The sequence below is a fragment of the Puntigrus tetrazona genome, chromosome 11 (assembly GCF_018831695.1).
Source record: "Puntigrus tetrazona isolate hp1 chromosome 11, ASM1883169v1, whole genome shotgun sequence".
NCBI lineage: Eukaryota > Metazoa > Chordata > Actinopteri > Cypriniformes > Cyprinidae > Puntigrus > Puntigrus tetrazona.
Genome location: NC_056709.1, coordinates 14,726,339 through 14,743,266, shown reverse-complemented (window position 1 = coordinate 14,743,266; position 16,928 = coordinate 14,726,339). Strand labels below are relative to the sequence as shown.

The window sequence follows — 16,928 nt, the reverse complement described above, 5'->3', positions numbered from 1 at the left end:
GTTCATCAATTTGAAATAATCGAAATGCTTTTATTTCTTTCTATTAAAAATTGTTACTTTAAAATGTAATACTGTATAATAATATATGCAATATGAGCAATATGATGGTGATTTCAGTTACATTCTTTATTAGTTTTTCACTGGTTTGCACTTTAAGTATCTCTACTGTCCGTATCTGTATATAATTGTATAGTTGTTCTTTATATATATTTTTAATTTATCTGTAATTTTTATATTTTATATTGTTTACCTAGGGTCCGAGAGTAAAGCCATTTCCATTATCTGTATGTATGGAAGAATAGAGCAGACTTGACTAGGCTTCTGCCATTAGATGGCGCTGAGAATTGGCGAACTGTTGTATAAAAACAATATTAAGCTCGTAGCGGTAAGACTTCGCTGCATATCGGCACAGCGGATAATCATAGATATTGCATTTATACAACAGTTCACGGTTTCTTGTCGCCATCTAATGGCAGAACAGTGTAACTGAAATCATCATCACAAACGCACACCTTTTCCCAATACTTAATACCATTACTAAATATCACAATTTACAGTAAGGTTCATTAGTTAATATTAGTTAACAACATTAGTTAATGTGAACTAAAAATAAACAATACTGCATTTATTAATCATAGCCGATGTTAATTTCAGCATTTACTAATTATGATTGTTATACATTGTACATTAACTAATGTTAACAAATGACACCTTATTGTAAAGTATTACCAATATAGTAATATTATTTGCATAACATTATATTTATTGAATAATCATATTTCATTAAACAACAGCCATCATAAAACTGTCAAGGCAACGCAGTCAAAAGTACAAAGGCAGCGCTCTGGCATACGGCATTAGCATTACATAAAGTACAGCAGATTTTGCCCTCAGCCAGAACTATTTGTTCTGGAACAAATAATAGATTAATGAGACCAAAGACTGCCTGTCTTTACCCAGAACTAATTATATGTCATGTTTAACCACTATAGAGACATCAGAGGAAATCTGTCTCTCGGTGGGTTTATGAACGCTGAACGGCTGTTCATGTCCTGGAGCTCATAGCTCACTAAACATCGAAACAAACATTATCTTTATTATCAAATCTCATATCTGAAATCTAACGAAGTACATTCTCTCCTTAAAAACTCTAAAAAGTAAATATTATGACACAAAAGCATATTATTTATAAAATTTTGGCATCCTTGACACTAGCTAGCTCCTATATCACTTATATATGGTACTGTTGAAAAAGGCTCTCAACCAATCAGATTTAAGGACCAGAAAATAATGCTGTATAAATTTTAATACACCACTGTTCAAAAATGTATTTCAATTCAAACTTGTATTCAGCAATATCACATTAAATAGATCAAAAGCAATAATAAAACTTGTATGCCGCCACCAAAACAAAAAATGTTGCGAACATAATAATTAAAAAATTTTCACCAAATCTTTATATGTTTGAGAGTTCATGTGACAATGAAGACTGAAGTAATGCTACTGAAAATTCATATTTGCATCACAGGAATAAATTACATGTTAAAAAATATATTAAAATGAAAAACAGTTATTTTAAACTATTTATTTTCTAAACAAACTTCAGCTGGTCCAAAACACAGCAGCTAGAGTCCTTACTAAAACCAGGAAGTATGATCATGTAAGCCTGGTTCTGTCAACACTGCACTGGCTCCTATTAAACATCAAATAGATTTTAAAATCTTGTTAATTACTTATAAAGCCCTGAACGGTTTAGCTCAATACTTGAGCGAGCTCTTATCACATTACAGTCCTCCACATCCACTGCGTTGTCAAGACTCTGGACGTTTGATATTATCTAGAATATCAAAATCGACTGCGGGCGCCAGATCTTTTTCCCATTTAGCACCCAAACTCTGGGACAACTCCCTAACACTGTCCGTGAGGCAGACACACTCTTTCAGTTTAAATCTAGATTAAAGAAAAATCTCTTTAACATGGTTTACACTAATACGCTTCTATTATTCAAATCCGGTAAAGGATTGTTAGGCTGCATTAATTATATCAGCAGGAACCAGGAACACTCCCAATTCCATACAGTGCACTCGCTACATCGTAAAAAGAAAGGCATCTACGCAAATAGTAGTCTGTTTTTTTTCTTACTCTGTTTCTCAGTTTGTATCCAGATCAGATGGTGGATCAGCCCCCAGAGATGACCTTCATCAGAGACCAGAACAGCTAGACGTTCCCCGTGGCCAGATCACCGGAACCAGACATATACAAACATACAAACACACACACTGCATTTTGATTGAATGAACACACCAGTGCTTTTTCCCCAATGGTTTCATTTTATGTAATATGTTATATGAAATATTTATGAAATATGTTTTTAAAAAAGGATATCATTGATGCATTACAAGCTAAAATGTGTAACTGTGAACGTGTCTGACAAACTGGTATCACTTTAGAACAGGAAACATATATTCACTATTAATTAAAAGTTTTCCTTCAATAATTTGCCGCTCATTAATTATTAGTAAGGTGTTAAGTTTAGGTATGGAGTAATATTAAGCCATCTAAAACATGCAAAATAAAGCACTGATATCTGATTTATATGACTAATGAACAGTCAGTATGAGGTCTTTAAAATAAAGTGTTACCGACAAACCCATAATAGTTCACCAGTGATCATGTATTTTATATGTCGGTCACGACCCTCTAACTTTTGGCCTAAAAAATGGAAAACATGATCTGTTTAATCAGGTTTAATTATCCAAGCTGGCATGTGTATCAGAGGTCGCCAACAATCCCAATTTGCCAAATATTTTCTGATTAACCAGCCTAGCCAGTTTATTCTCTAATATCTGATGGCTTTGTTGAATCTGCTGTTTACCTAATTAGCTTTGCAATGAAGGAGACTTCAGAGAAATATGCTTGAATAAAGCCTGCGGTCTGGTGAGGAGAGTTAAAAAAGACTCATAGCCATGAACCTTTCATTAAAAACCACAACAAACTGTTATAAAGCAATAAACAAAGTGTTGTAGCGCCACAGAGCGTAACTCGTAATAAACATCTCATCGCCGAACGGCTCCATCTTCTAAATTAGAAGTTATATATCGCATTATACAGTACACACGGTACTATAACGCGCTAAATTGCACCATATAGTACCACACAGACAGAAGTGAGCACAAAATAAAACACTTTGACTGGGTTTTCTCAGAGCTGAGCTTCTTCCCGGCTTGCACCATGCTATTTTCTGCTGTTCGTTTAGTTTGAGGTGATAGGTGTAGGCTTAATTAAAATGATCGCCTATCATGATTTTACACTGAAAGATCATTTCAGGTGTTCCATTTAAGCTGGAGACTTTCTGCCTCATTGCAGTTGCTAAGTCATATCCTTAATATCTAGCTTGCATTAAAGGAATATTCTAGATTTAAAAATATTTAAAATACATTTCATACAAAGTACAGTACAGTAATCTGTTAACATAATTTATATACTTTAATACAGCTACAGCTATAATACAACTATATTAGCTCAGGTAAAGCAGAATATATATTTATATATACACATGCATAAATATTCATAATGGCATTTTAGTGTGACAAAATGTTCTTATAGTTATAGTACATAATAAAACAGAAATACTATTACAATTTAAAATGACTTTTTCCTGCAAAGCTTAAATTTTGCAGCCATTACTCAAGTCTTAAGTGTCACGTGATCCTTCAGAATTCAATCCAATATGCTGATTTTGTGAAAAAACTGCCATTATTAGTAATAATAATAATATTAATTCATTATTAATATTATTAATAAATCAAATGTGCTGCTTAATGTATTTCTCTTTTTTGCAGAAACCATTGTACATTTTAAAACAACTTTAAGAACAGCATTCATTTCTTTTCTATATAACTACAAACATTTTTCATTCCCCCAGGAAACTTTGCATTTGGCTGCAGCGGCACTGAGATATAGCTGTTTGTCCCACCTCACGTTATTATGCATCACCAGTTTCCGACAAAAGTTTTCTGGCATTTTAGGAGTCAGCCAATGTGCAAAAGTTTTATTTCATAGCTTATAGAATTTTATAACTTCGATTTTGTTTTTCATGCATCATTACCCCGCAAATGCTGTTGCAGAAGCTCAGCTTGCATCTAACGGTTGCACTGCTGAAAATATAGTGTTCTTTTAGTGGCATGTGTGATATAACAGTGGCATTTTATAATTCATCATACGTCACATTTCTAAGGGGCTCCTTGTCAGCTGTATACCTTTGCCTGGTTTTAAGTCCACCCCTGCTGCTACATCGGTCAGTGAGAAGTGGCTGGTTTGAGATGCTCGTCACAAGCATCTGTCATCAGCCTCTTTATCCTGACAGTCTATTACAGCAACTGGGTCAGAGCTGCCCCAGTTTAGCACAGCCTCTGTCAAGACCCCTGGCAGACGACAGCCGAAGGCACGCGGGCGACCCAGACTTCGACGCATCAGAACAGAAGCTCAGACGGAGCGGTGTTCAGAAAATGGCGGTCACGACCCAAACAGCAGGAGCACAACATGACAAAGAATTGGCTAATATCAGAGCGCTGTGTTGGGAGACGAGGCTTTGGCAGGGTCCTCTGCCCTGACAGAATCCAACCAGGCTCTCGCCTGCCAAAAGATAGTTTGCAGTCAGAGTGAAAAACAAAGGATTAGTTTTAAAGGAGGGCAAAAATGCAGAGCCCATCTCACGCTTCAACCTGCCAAAGCCTACTCAGCGGATCTCATTCATAGAGAGAGCAGAAGAGTAGATGAATAAAAAACAGAATCAGAGAGTAATGGAGTAGATGAACAGAGAAGGAGAGGATACGAGGAATAAGAAAAGGCTCAGAACAGACATACCGAAAAAAAGGACAAATGTAAAAATTCAAAGCAGTCGTAGCTTGTGGTTACAGATTAAGGATTAATATGCGGGTTTGATCCTAAGAAAGGGCCCGCCAGCTCTTTCATGCATTCTTTTTCTTAAATCAACACTAAGTCTCAATTTAAAAAAAAAAAATAAATAAATAACGTAAAAATGTAACAAAAAGCTGACCCAAGAAGTGGTTTAGCCAAGAAGCTTTGGGGGTGTTGATGTAAGCGATCTACTCCATGTCGTTTTGAACCCAATCCAGATGTAGTCTTTATCAAAAACACGTTTTTTAAAGTGAGCCATGAACTTCTTATTTGTACTGTTCTCTGAGATCCACTTATTATGTTATCAAGATTTTGACATAAAAATATGTCCTGTTTTGCAATTTGATCACAGAATGAAAAACCTGGTCTCATACAAATGTGTACCTTTGTGCACTTTTTGTGCAACACCATTTGCTAAAAGTAAAAATAATTTTAGATAAATGTATACTTCCATTGGAGCACCTACCCACTTCTGAACAATATAAAACACGTAACAGGCAAATATAAGTGCTGTCACAGGTATTTATTGCAAAAACTGATCATAAAAAACGAGTCCTGTTGCATTCCAAGTCCTTCGGAATCATATATACGATATCTTTATGTGAAGAAGAGAGTAAAACCTATGTTTTTAATCTGGGAAAATTATCCCACTCCATTAATGCGCTCACATACATCTCGTTCAAAAAAACTAAAGAGATGGAAGAGATCGCATCTGTTTATCTCACGGATCAAATGTTTTCCCAGTGCCTTTCGTGCCAGCATAATGATGCAGAGGGTTTCTTATTTAAAGCAATGGAGGACCGTGCAATCGAAAAAGGGGTGTCAAAAAGTGATGCCAAAGGATCCTGACCAAGCGGCAATATGTGACAAGCTGAGAGTGATATATTCAGCACTACATCGTCGTTTAGCAATCCTGCCTCCAATTGTATGTAAATGAATCTGAGTTCTCACCGATGCAGTCTAGAACTAAATGTTCATTCACTCTTTTTTAGGAAATGCAAAGAGTGTATTTTTCAAAAATTGGCACTGCATAGCATCTTAGCGGCTAAAGGCAGCGATGTAGAAGCAGGCGTTGATCTTCTGCAGAGGTGGTTTTTATTACGTCATAAAGTGGCACGTTCTGCTTGTTTTGTTTTTCGTACACTGGCTTCAATATAAGCTATTTTTTCAACCTTACCTCATAAAAATATGTACCTCTGTGCACTTTTTGTGCAACACAGTTTTTATGTGCCTTACTGCATGTTTTGGAGTTTCAAAGAGGAAAAACAGACGTTCTACACATTTACATGATAAAGCTATGTATTGCGTTGGATCTGAATTTAAATATTTGTGGACATTTGCTAAAAGTTGATGCTCTATCATGTTGGAAATATGCCCTACACCAAATCCATCCCTAAACCTAAATGATAGTGACACAATTGTTGATGCAACCAAGTCATTTCAATTTCCTATTATGCAGATTTTTACTGTTTTGTCGAACTGTAGTTAAATGGGATCCAAAACGAAGCTACTCGTCTCAAACCTACCGTCTATGAAAACCTGGATATGTGTGATGCTAACGTTCAAAAGCATCGTTTTTAAAAATCTCTCAGCATATTAATATTGTTCTGAAGTCATAACATGATATTCATTTTGGAACAACATGTGGGTGAGTAAATGATGACAGAATGTTCCTTTCTGGTTGATTAATTTAGGAAAACCAAGCGTATTTATTAAGTGAGTCACTTATTTTATTCTAATTGATAACAAGTTACGAGAATTCAAGTTACGAGCCCCTCCGAGCGTTGTAAATCATTGCTTCAATTAAAGGCTAAATAGCTATCACTGATAAACATTTACTCTGTCATGGCCAGACACTTAAAATTGATTCAGAGCAAAAAGAAGCATTGTGGTGGATAAATGTTTCTCTTGCTCTTGGGTCTTTTAAGGATATTATCAAGAATGAGTATTAAGCTTGTAGATAGCAGTGGGTAAGCAGCCAAATTAAGCTCTTTTTCTCTCCTTTAGCACATAGGTAGTATATCATGGTCATTACAAACCACTTTAATGGCTGAAGTGAAGCCAATTTAAAACCCAAGAAATGTCAAGTCAGCCGTGAGCAGGTAAAGCAACATAAAAAGAAAAAAATAATGTTCCTTGTTCAGTACGTTTAGCTCAATAGCCTTTGCTGGAATTTTTTTAATTGAAAAAATGTAAGGTAATTAAAATGAGTCGAATCATAAATGTTTCTGGTAACTTCTGGTACATTTTTCTACTGCATGACAATAAAATGCCATAAACCCTAAATCAACTATAAAGAAATCACAAAAAGATTGCATTTTGTGACATGAATTGTAACATCTTTTGATCTATGTGTTAATAATTGGAGTTTTTATATTTATACACCACAGATTTATGTACAAATTTTAAGTGCCTCACCTTGATTTTTGCACGTTTACGATAAAACAAAGTGTTTTTCATCATTGACATCATTGCTGTCGTTCAACTGAAGTTTTCCCCCTGAAGTTTTGTTGTAAAGTACATCCGATTAAGAAAATAACTAAGAGGTCTCTATTCATGATTATATTTTGAGACGTAGCCAACGCAATAAAAAATTAAAAGCTTGCATTTACTGCAGAAAAGGAACGGCTTTAAATGAACAGATGCATCACCGGAGAGAAGTCTGTAATTTCAGGGTATATTTATACGACGGCGACATACTAATAACAGAAATCGTTTTCCCTAAAGATGAAAAATGATCCCTATTCCCACAGATCCAAAGTTAAGCCAAACATTTAACAAGCATATGCTCTAACAAAGATTCATGCTAATTCGCACATGTGTTAGAGGAGTTAAAGGAAATCGCTGTTAAACTGGCCCTTTGGGTTCCCTCATAGTGCCAGTATTTGGTTAGCACAGGCCAGAACATTCCCACAGAGGCCACACTGTCACTTCCAAACGTCAGGGGTGAAAATCTCCCGGAGAAGTCTTGTACCCAGGAGGCAATGCTGCCTATCACTGTCTCACACCTGTGCACTGTTATAACTTATCTCTCTACGCTTCTACAGCCTTCTTTTCTGGGACTCCTTCAATTTTTTACTTATCAAGTCACTGCTCATCAAGTCTGCCTCGCTCTGACACAGCGAGCGGTCGCCACAGATCCAGACGGTAGACAGAGCATCAGGTAGAGGGGAATTACACAGCGGCTATGGCGTGAGGATGTCAAGGGCACGGGCTGTAATTCGAAGGCCGGTCCGGGAGCGTAACAGCAGCACGTCTCAGCTTCTGATGTTAAATGTGTTTCTATTTAATGAATGGGTGTTCATGGAAGTATAATGTCATTTACTTCCTTCATCGTTCCATCATACATCATTCCAAACAATGCTTTTCTTATGTGGAAGACAAAAGAGATATCATATAACAAAAAAAACACTTGCTATCGATCTGGATATTTTCGAATTAGCGACTGACTAGTTAACATCTTGCAAAAATTACAAATTGGGCATTAAATCTGTTTAAAATATCATTCAGAGGACTGGTTGGAAATCACTAGATTCTATCTAGCCCTAGTTTTTAACAGAAAGGTTTAGTGTAATAGTGCGAAATCTTTCTAAACAATGTATCCTCCTCTGTAACACCTGGCATTATTTTACACATAATATTAAAATACATTTTACCTTGCCTCTATACTTTAGTCTCTATAGGCTTCTAAAATGCATAGTAAATATGCTTAGGATAAATACTGTTATTTAAAATTTGTTTGGTCTAATACACCAATACAATAAAAGCAATTTTTACATTTTGTAACCAGCAGCATGTTGTCTTAATATAAGGTTTAATATATTTCCAAACTGATTTAAAACATATAGAGTATATATATATATATATATATATATATATATATATATATATATATATATATATATATATATATATATATATATGAACATATTGGCATATGAGAATATATATATCACATTTTGTAAGCCTAAACCCAGAAAGGTTGTAAGCCTAAACCCGTTGTGTTGGGTTTTGGATAAATGCCTGAAATAAGTTCTACAGGGTTAGCAAAAGCTCAGAACATTTTTACATTTTATACTACAGAATAAAATACTTCAACAACTGTTTTGAAAATGGTGGTTGCTAACTAATAAGTGGCTAAATGTGACTATAGAGGTCATAAAAATCATGTGTTTATAAATCACAATCTTGCAACTTTCAGGAAAAAATTAAAAAAAATAAATAAATAAATGATTTGTCAGACACTTAATAAAGTATCTAGTTCATTTCATGTAGCCGATAACTTTTTGCTTCTGGTTATTCTTGTATTTAAGAACGAAACGTATAAAAATCATAAGCTTTAAAACGTCGCTTGGTCGCATACTTTCTGGCTAAAAGCAAATAGAACATATTGGGTTTTGAGAGATGATATAACTTATTAGCCTAAAAAATCTCACTGCAGTGCTTTACACCTGCCTAAGGGGTTCCTTTATAGAGATCATTATATTTAGTGGTCAGAAAGTTGGACTCATGTAATTAATTCCAAGTTCTCTGTCTTCTGCAGCTCCATTCATCAGCAGCCACATACTGACGACAAAACCGCATGAATCAAAAATTCATTATATTGCACGTTTCACCAGAGTCCAATTTAAGAGGGTTTTAAAAGCATGAAATAGACTTATGTTTTTGCCCGTCTGCTGCTTTTCACGTCACAGCTCACGCATTAGCCCGGAGCAAGCTAGTGAAGGACTGGAGACTGTTCTCATGGTGCCATCAGACAGTCAGATCTATCGGCACGTCATTATCCTGCAGCTCGTGTGCGTTCCTCTGTCACATGGCATGTAGGTCATGAGCTCCCAGGCCTGTTTGAGATGAATGCAAATGCTAAAGGATACTCTCTCCAGGTATTTTAGACCTCCTTGATCACTTTCTTGTCGAGGTTTAGGTACGGAGGCTGGAAGTAAACAGACGTACTTAAAAGTGTATGAAGGTCTCAGACAGTAGATGATCTCTGAAGGATTCGCGTTAGTGGATCAGTTCCCATGTTGAGATATGGGCAAGCTTTGCTCACTTTGCACCGAGCGCTGAGGTCGTGGAGTGTGTGTGTATCGGCCAAATTAACAGCTAGTAAAAGAGCACGCTCTCTTCAGCAAACCGTATCATCCTGCCCAATAACTGGCTCCTGGAATTTTGATTAAATTCATATCGATTTTTGCGTTCCGCTGATCTCTGTGTCACAAATAACTCCTGACTCTATTGCAGCATATATTGAAATTGGGAGAGTCAATTAAGAAAGATAATTCAGTTAGAACTGAGAATGAAATTGAAGCACTAAACTTTGGTAATGTGTTGCTTGTGAGCAGGTCTCACTTGAACAACTGAAACACTGTGGAGGAAAAAAAAAAATCTCTGAAACTATCATATATACGGGCTCAGAATACCGAAAGGTGTTGTCTTGTAATTAAAATGACACTAGTGTTGATCCTGAACAAGTATGTAAAGTGGCATCAAACCATGTCCACAAGTACTGATCAAGTTAAATACACATAAGATTAAATTAAATAAAAAATATTAAAACAAACCTGTTTTATTTGAGCCACTTCCTAAGCCAACATTTCCCTTTTCGATTTAGTTCATATTCGTTTACTAAAATAAATAAATCTAAACTAAAACTATATATGCAAATTTAAAAACAGCAAAATGTAGCTAGTACGATAACTATAGCTGGTAAATAAAAAATATTTGCAAATCTTCAGTTAACTAAGAATGAATTGAAACTTCTAGATACTGATAAAATGTTAAAAAATATTCGACTAAACCACTTGTGGAGCAGCAAATTTGTATCAACAAAAAAGCATTATTAAAACCCTAAATTTGTTTACTTTCTGTATGAATTACTACCAATCACAGAAAGCATAAGCCTTTTATTTTAAACAAATTAATGAAATGTTCTTAATTATTCATTTTTTGGGGTGGAGTGAGGTTAAAAAAAACAGTAAACATAATGAAATTTGTGCTTTGCATAATGAACAATCTACTGACAGTCTCTGATTACTAACAAAGTGGAATTAATACTATTTTTAAAACAAAAGGCAGGTGAAGGTTTGGGACGTGTTTTGCCTCTCCAGAATTAGAGAACAACATCGCCCGACATAATGATAAGCAACATTACTTTTATCTAAAAGCCTCCACAGTACAGCAATCACAGGGTCAGTCCCTCTGGACCAGCATGAAGTTAAGCGCTTTGTTCAAGGTCACAACAGTGGAAAGATTGTGATCTTAGTAATTACAGTAGTTAGGCAGCGCATGGGATTCACCTCTGCCTGGGATTGATTTGTATTAACAGCTCTGATTTTTATCCACCAAGTTATCAGGCGATCCATGGAGGTTATTTCACAGGGTGGGGAAGTTTAGGAAATGCAGTGAATGAGACAAAACAACGCTGTCTGAAATGCTTTGAATATTAATCTCAGACGTAGCACGGTAGTATATTTATGGATCTTTCGCATCAAACCATTGTGAATCAATTCACCAAAGTGGGAAACAGCAGGAACGCGAGTGCATCTTTACGCTCCTGGGACAGGACTTCATTGCATCTCCTACTAGCTAACGATATGTTACCTAATAAATGTTCGCCTTGCAATTCTGGTGTTGGAATAAAAGCCATTCCACGATAATAAATGACCACTAGATTGTGTAAATTGCTGAACGTTGAATGTTTAACCAGCAATCAGCAAAACAGGAAGCACAAGGATTGCGCTTACTGGCCTTCGAAAGAAGCTGATTCTGTTAAGTGAAGTTTAGCAACAAAATCTCTTCGAGCTGCATACTTTTTTCCTATGAAAGTACCTAAAGCCCTTTTCCATTTCTGGATCAATTTTGCGCTGTTTCAGAAAAGACCTGGATTTTATGATCTATAAATTTATGGAGCAAGTAATAGTCCCGAGTTCTGCCCAAGGGTGACCTTTAAAATCCCACATATTTTGTGTTAAGCAAACTAAATGTGGGACCTTTTCACACACACACACACACACACACACACACACAGCGAGGATTGGGGTAAAATATCTAGATGGCTTTGGCTTAATAATCTTTGCTGGAGACGACTTCTAATCAAACACACTTGAATACAGCCCATTTAGCAACTGCCAGTTTAACAATTCTCTTATAGGATTGTGATAAATTTTACGGTGTTGTGATAAACTGCGATAAAATAAAGTGACATTTTTATGAGCTCTACAACAGTCAATGGAAGCTCTTTTTATTATGTAGGTCTTTATAGCATGCTTTCACAGCATGGCATCGCTACAGCTGTACAGATATAGACTCCACATAATAAAGAGCTTTGTGTTTTGGGTTTTTCTGAGCACTGGGTCTCTCTTTCATTTTACGGCATCCCCTCTGGTAATTCCTTTACATTTCTACTGCAAATTAGAGACAAGAAAGAACATTTATTGTTTTAATTGGGTTCATGCAAGCATATCTGGGATGCGAAGACAGATGAGACAAATAACAAACGTATCTCTAACATAAATGTCCTCGGACTTTTGAAGCCTGCGCACACACACACACACACACACACATTACCAGTCAAAAGTCTGGATTTAATTCAGCTTAATCACAGAAATAAATGACATTTTAAAAAATATAACACTTTAACAGTTTTACTTTATTTTTTTAACTTTCAGTTTTTTACTGTATCGTTATTTTCAAATCATAATTTTGTCAATTCAGTCACGTGGTGCAACCGTTATGCAGAAAAACATAAAACAGGAAATTATATAAAAGATCTTTGTATACCCTCAGGCTTGTGTCTCTCGGATCTCAAGGATTATATCATATCACTCAAAAACTTATTTGACCTTTTAGGCCAAGATAAGTTTATTTCACGTAGTAGAAAGTCATGCGGTGTGACTTTGCAAATACACCGAACAAAAAAACTCAAAAACTGCTAGTAAATATAACAATTAATCAAAAATGGCAAGCAACGCCTCGAATATAATGTGAAATCTTTAGGTATAAAGACTAAAATGGTACTTTGTTGTTGTATTAAAAAGTATTTTGTTCTATTAAACATTCGGATTGCAATGCTGTATCTACCACTAATAACATAGATAGCTCTCCCAAAAATAAAATCATGTTATCATGTCATTACTCAGTTGTTGTCCGCTGTACATAACAAAATATATTTCGAAGAATATGAGCAACCAAGCAGTTTCTGGTCCCCACTGACTTCCATTGTTTGGAAAACAAAATAAATTTAGGACCAGAAAGTGTTTGGTTACCAACACTCTTCAAAACAACTTCTTTTGTGTTCGGCAGTCAACAACTTGAGGGTGATTAACTGATGACAGATAATTCATTTTTGTGTGAACAATCCTTTTAACTTCTTATCTTTCCATCACATTCCTTTATTATGTTCCTCTGATCTAATTGAAACTCAGCTGAGATTACTGAAGCATTCTCCAAGCAGTCATGCGCTCTGTCAGAAAGCCATTGTCACCCACTATGGTAACACTGTTTCTGTTCGGGGTCAATTAAAAAGGCCTTGGGGTCTTCTGGACCTCTAACGAAACACGAGAGTTGAAGCTTCAAAGCTGATGTGCTAGAACTGCAACCACAAAGCAAACTGTGAGGAACAAAACAATGAGAGAAAAAAAAACCTTGCACTGCAACACTGCCCTGTGCGCATCTCTGCATGGAGCTCAAACAATTGATGAACACAACACAAGGCGAAAACCAGCCTGCTGAAGAACACACATTTCTCCTCAAAGAGCAAGATTAGCAGATCAAGTGAAGCATGGATCCAAGCGGCTCGGAGCTCCAGAGCGTCCCATAAGCATTACAGCAGCAGCCAGTTCACAAGCCCTATTATCACCCTGCCTTTATTTGTGCCTGAGCGATGTTGCTCGCTAAAGCAGAGCACCGTGAGCTTTTACGCTGATTGGCAGATTGCAGAAGGACATTGGCAGAGGTTTACAGCCTACACAGTGAGATCTGTCAATGTCTGATTTCACCGTAACGCTTGTCCGATGTCAGCGTCGTCACTCAAGCATGTAATAATCGTTGACAGTGGACAGCATCTTTTAGGGGTACGGCTTCGGTCTCAAACAATGGCTTTAGTAAGTCTTTCCATTAAAGAAGAAAGATTCAGTCTGGTCTCATTGTTTATACATCCAAGTCACAGTCCTCTCTGACAAAATACAATAGTTTTGTGTGCGGTACAGAGCAGAATTTAAGTCGTCAATGGCTAAAAAGCTTGGTGCAAGTTCTCAGTGTAATGCACATCACCCTGAAAACATAGCATGTCATGTTTGTGATGAAGCAGGCGAGAGCCAATGAGCTTTTGATGCCATTGCCATAAAACCTGTCATAAAGCAGGTGGAGGTTTTTGAGCGTGTAACAAGTATGGCCGGGTACTGAGAACAGTTCTGTTGTAAAACCAGTTCCATATAAGTGAGAACCTTGGATTCTATAAGACACATGCTTTTCGTGCGTTAATAAGATTTTAAACCATTCAAGCACATAAAGACATGAAAGAGCACACCCAAAGTCACCTCTCATTTAGTTGACTTCTTTACTTCTCTATTACTTCACTTCTGGGCAAATACACATAATTATAAGCATGCACTCAGTCTTAAAGTGACAGAAGCTTAAAGTAATATTCTTCTACATTTAATTTGCAAAAATGAACTATGCGGTGCTATTTTACATTTAATTTCAATTTCAGTATGTGAATTTTGTTTTATTTAATTTGTTCATTTGCGCTATTGATAATTTGTTCTTATTTTGTTACAGACTAATTAATTGACCCCAATAATGTTTGAAATCTATATTAGTTAGTTTAGCTGCTATATTAATCTATTTTGTTCCTTATATTCATAATCTTTAGGCTATTCATCGGCAACAGTGATTTGCAGAAAGACGGCAAATAAATAGTTTTGATATTTAATGATTATTAAAAATGTTCGACTTCATATTTAATACCTCACTAGAATCAAAACTATAGGAATTGTTAAGAATCAGAATGACTAAAATTCACACCCAGCCGTAGTAGTGAGTGCCGGGTTTAATGTTTACAGTCAATGCAGAAGATTTCAGGCTTGTAAAGCGTAGTCTTGATTAACATTACGTAATGAGTTGGCAGCAGAAATCACGCAGAACAGAACCGAATGTTATATTTCGCATTAAGTACATGAGTAAACTCTTTAAACGTGTACACAATGGTACATTGATAAAGTGTTCGTATGTAAATGTTGTATTTTAGATGCTGTAAAAGTATGTGTGACAGTAACATACTTTTTTTTCAAATGAAAACAAACAAATGCTCATGAGCTCAAGATGAATGATTAGATGTGTAGAATTTCACTAGATTTTCACTAAATATTTGTACAGTAGTTAAGAAGCCCCTGAAGAGATTTTAATGGATGGATATTAAGCGAGACAAATGTATACGTTTCCCCATCTGCCTGTAAGATTTACAGTATTTTCTCTCTTTTTAATTTCTTAAAGTACCTTGTGATGTAAGCACTTTTCAGCCGGCGCTGCATGCCAAATACACCAGCACATGAAGCTTTCCTCCGGAGCCAAGACAGGTGCAAAATATCCAATACACTCAAATGAACTTCATGATATATCATTAGCTATGCCAACAATTCAGCATCAAACGTGACAACAAACAAACGAGAGAAATGCAATTATATGCAAACAGCACAGCTGCTTCATGCAAATGTCATTTTAACCGCCTAATGTATTCCAGGCCATATCATTAACTCCAGAATTTTAGCAGAACATCTCATTTGACACTGATGTCTGTGAAACTGTCTCGGCGTATGACATACCTGACTGAGTGTAATGCAATGTGGCATCTATTTCTGCTTGAGAGAACACACCTGTCAGAGAAACATTTTCTCCTATAGAGCAGGTGCGTCATAACAGTCCGAACACACACCTAACACACAAGCCGAGGAGATCTGTTGTGACCTGAGGGAGAGATCGGCTCGTCCACATCAAGCCGAATCTCAGAGTCAAGCCAAAATCTCCACAAAACTGAATCTACATTGACATCAAAGGGAGTCGAGAAATAACATAAAACTCTGATTATCATATTATAGGCCATTTCGGGTAGCACATAAATTGAGGGCATGGTGGTTAATTAGTTAGGTCAGCTCTTACATAAATTGTTTAACAAGCACCTGATTTGGTGATTATACTAAGCCTGCCATCTTTGAAAATATGTCTGGTGTCGCATATCTAATTATTCATCTAGATTTTTATAATTAACATTTGTTTTTTTGTTAAGTAGATTTCTGTCCAGATCCAGATTACAAAGGTGACATTTGCATTGTCAAGGACAGGCATAAATAAACAACAAAGTGAATACATGTTGAGATTCGGCTATTCCTTCTACATGACATGGATAGCAGGGATGACAGTAACATATGAATTCTACAGTTCAATATTAGCCTTGTGCTCAAGGTCATAACACTACATGTGCTAATTCCAAAAATGATGACAAAAACTAACCAGCTGTTTACTGTAGAGGTATTATACTACTTTTTAAGATCACTTGCTGAACAGTATATATCAGGGATTTTTAAAAAGAGAGAATCTTGTCCTTGAAAAATTCACACTGATCCAATGATATAGCCTATTACAAATAAGTACATTTTACACGTTTTTTAAATGAAATGTTTTGTTGACAATTAACGTTTTACGACTATTTTAAACGCTATAAAAAAAATCGTATACATCTAACAAGTGATCATGTTTTGTCGATGCGACTGTCCAATAGTAATCTTACTCATCTTAATGGAAAGTGCTAGAGCAGCGAACTGTTGCTATGGTTACCTCTTCGGCAAACGCGATTTTTGTGGCGCACGATTAGCGCGTTCAGGCAAACTTTTTTTTTTTGTTATTGACGCGTTGTTTGAAAACAGTTCCGAAATGCACGCGCTATGTAATGAAAGCACGCGTGCGGACACAAAGTGCTCCGTCCACCGTTAAAGTGGGGATGTTTTTTTGGAGAG

At 36.1% G+C, this 16,928-nt stretch overlaps 1 protein-coding gene across 1 annotated transcript in view; it reads right to left on the bottom strand.

Moving 5' to 3' along the window:
- The window catches only part of grin3bb (glutamate receptor, ionotropic, N-methyl-D-aspartate 3Bb), a 63,256-nt gene that overhangs the window by 45,431 nt on the left and 897 nt on the right, over positions 1 to 16,928 (bottom strand). The gene's annotated exons all lie outside the window — the stretch shown is intronic.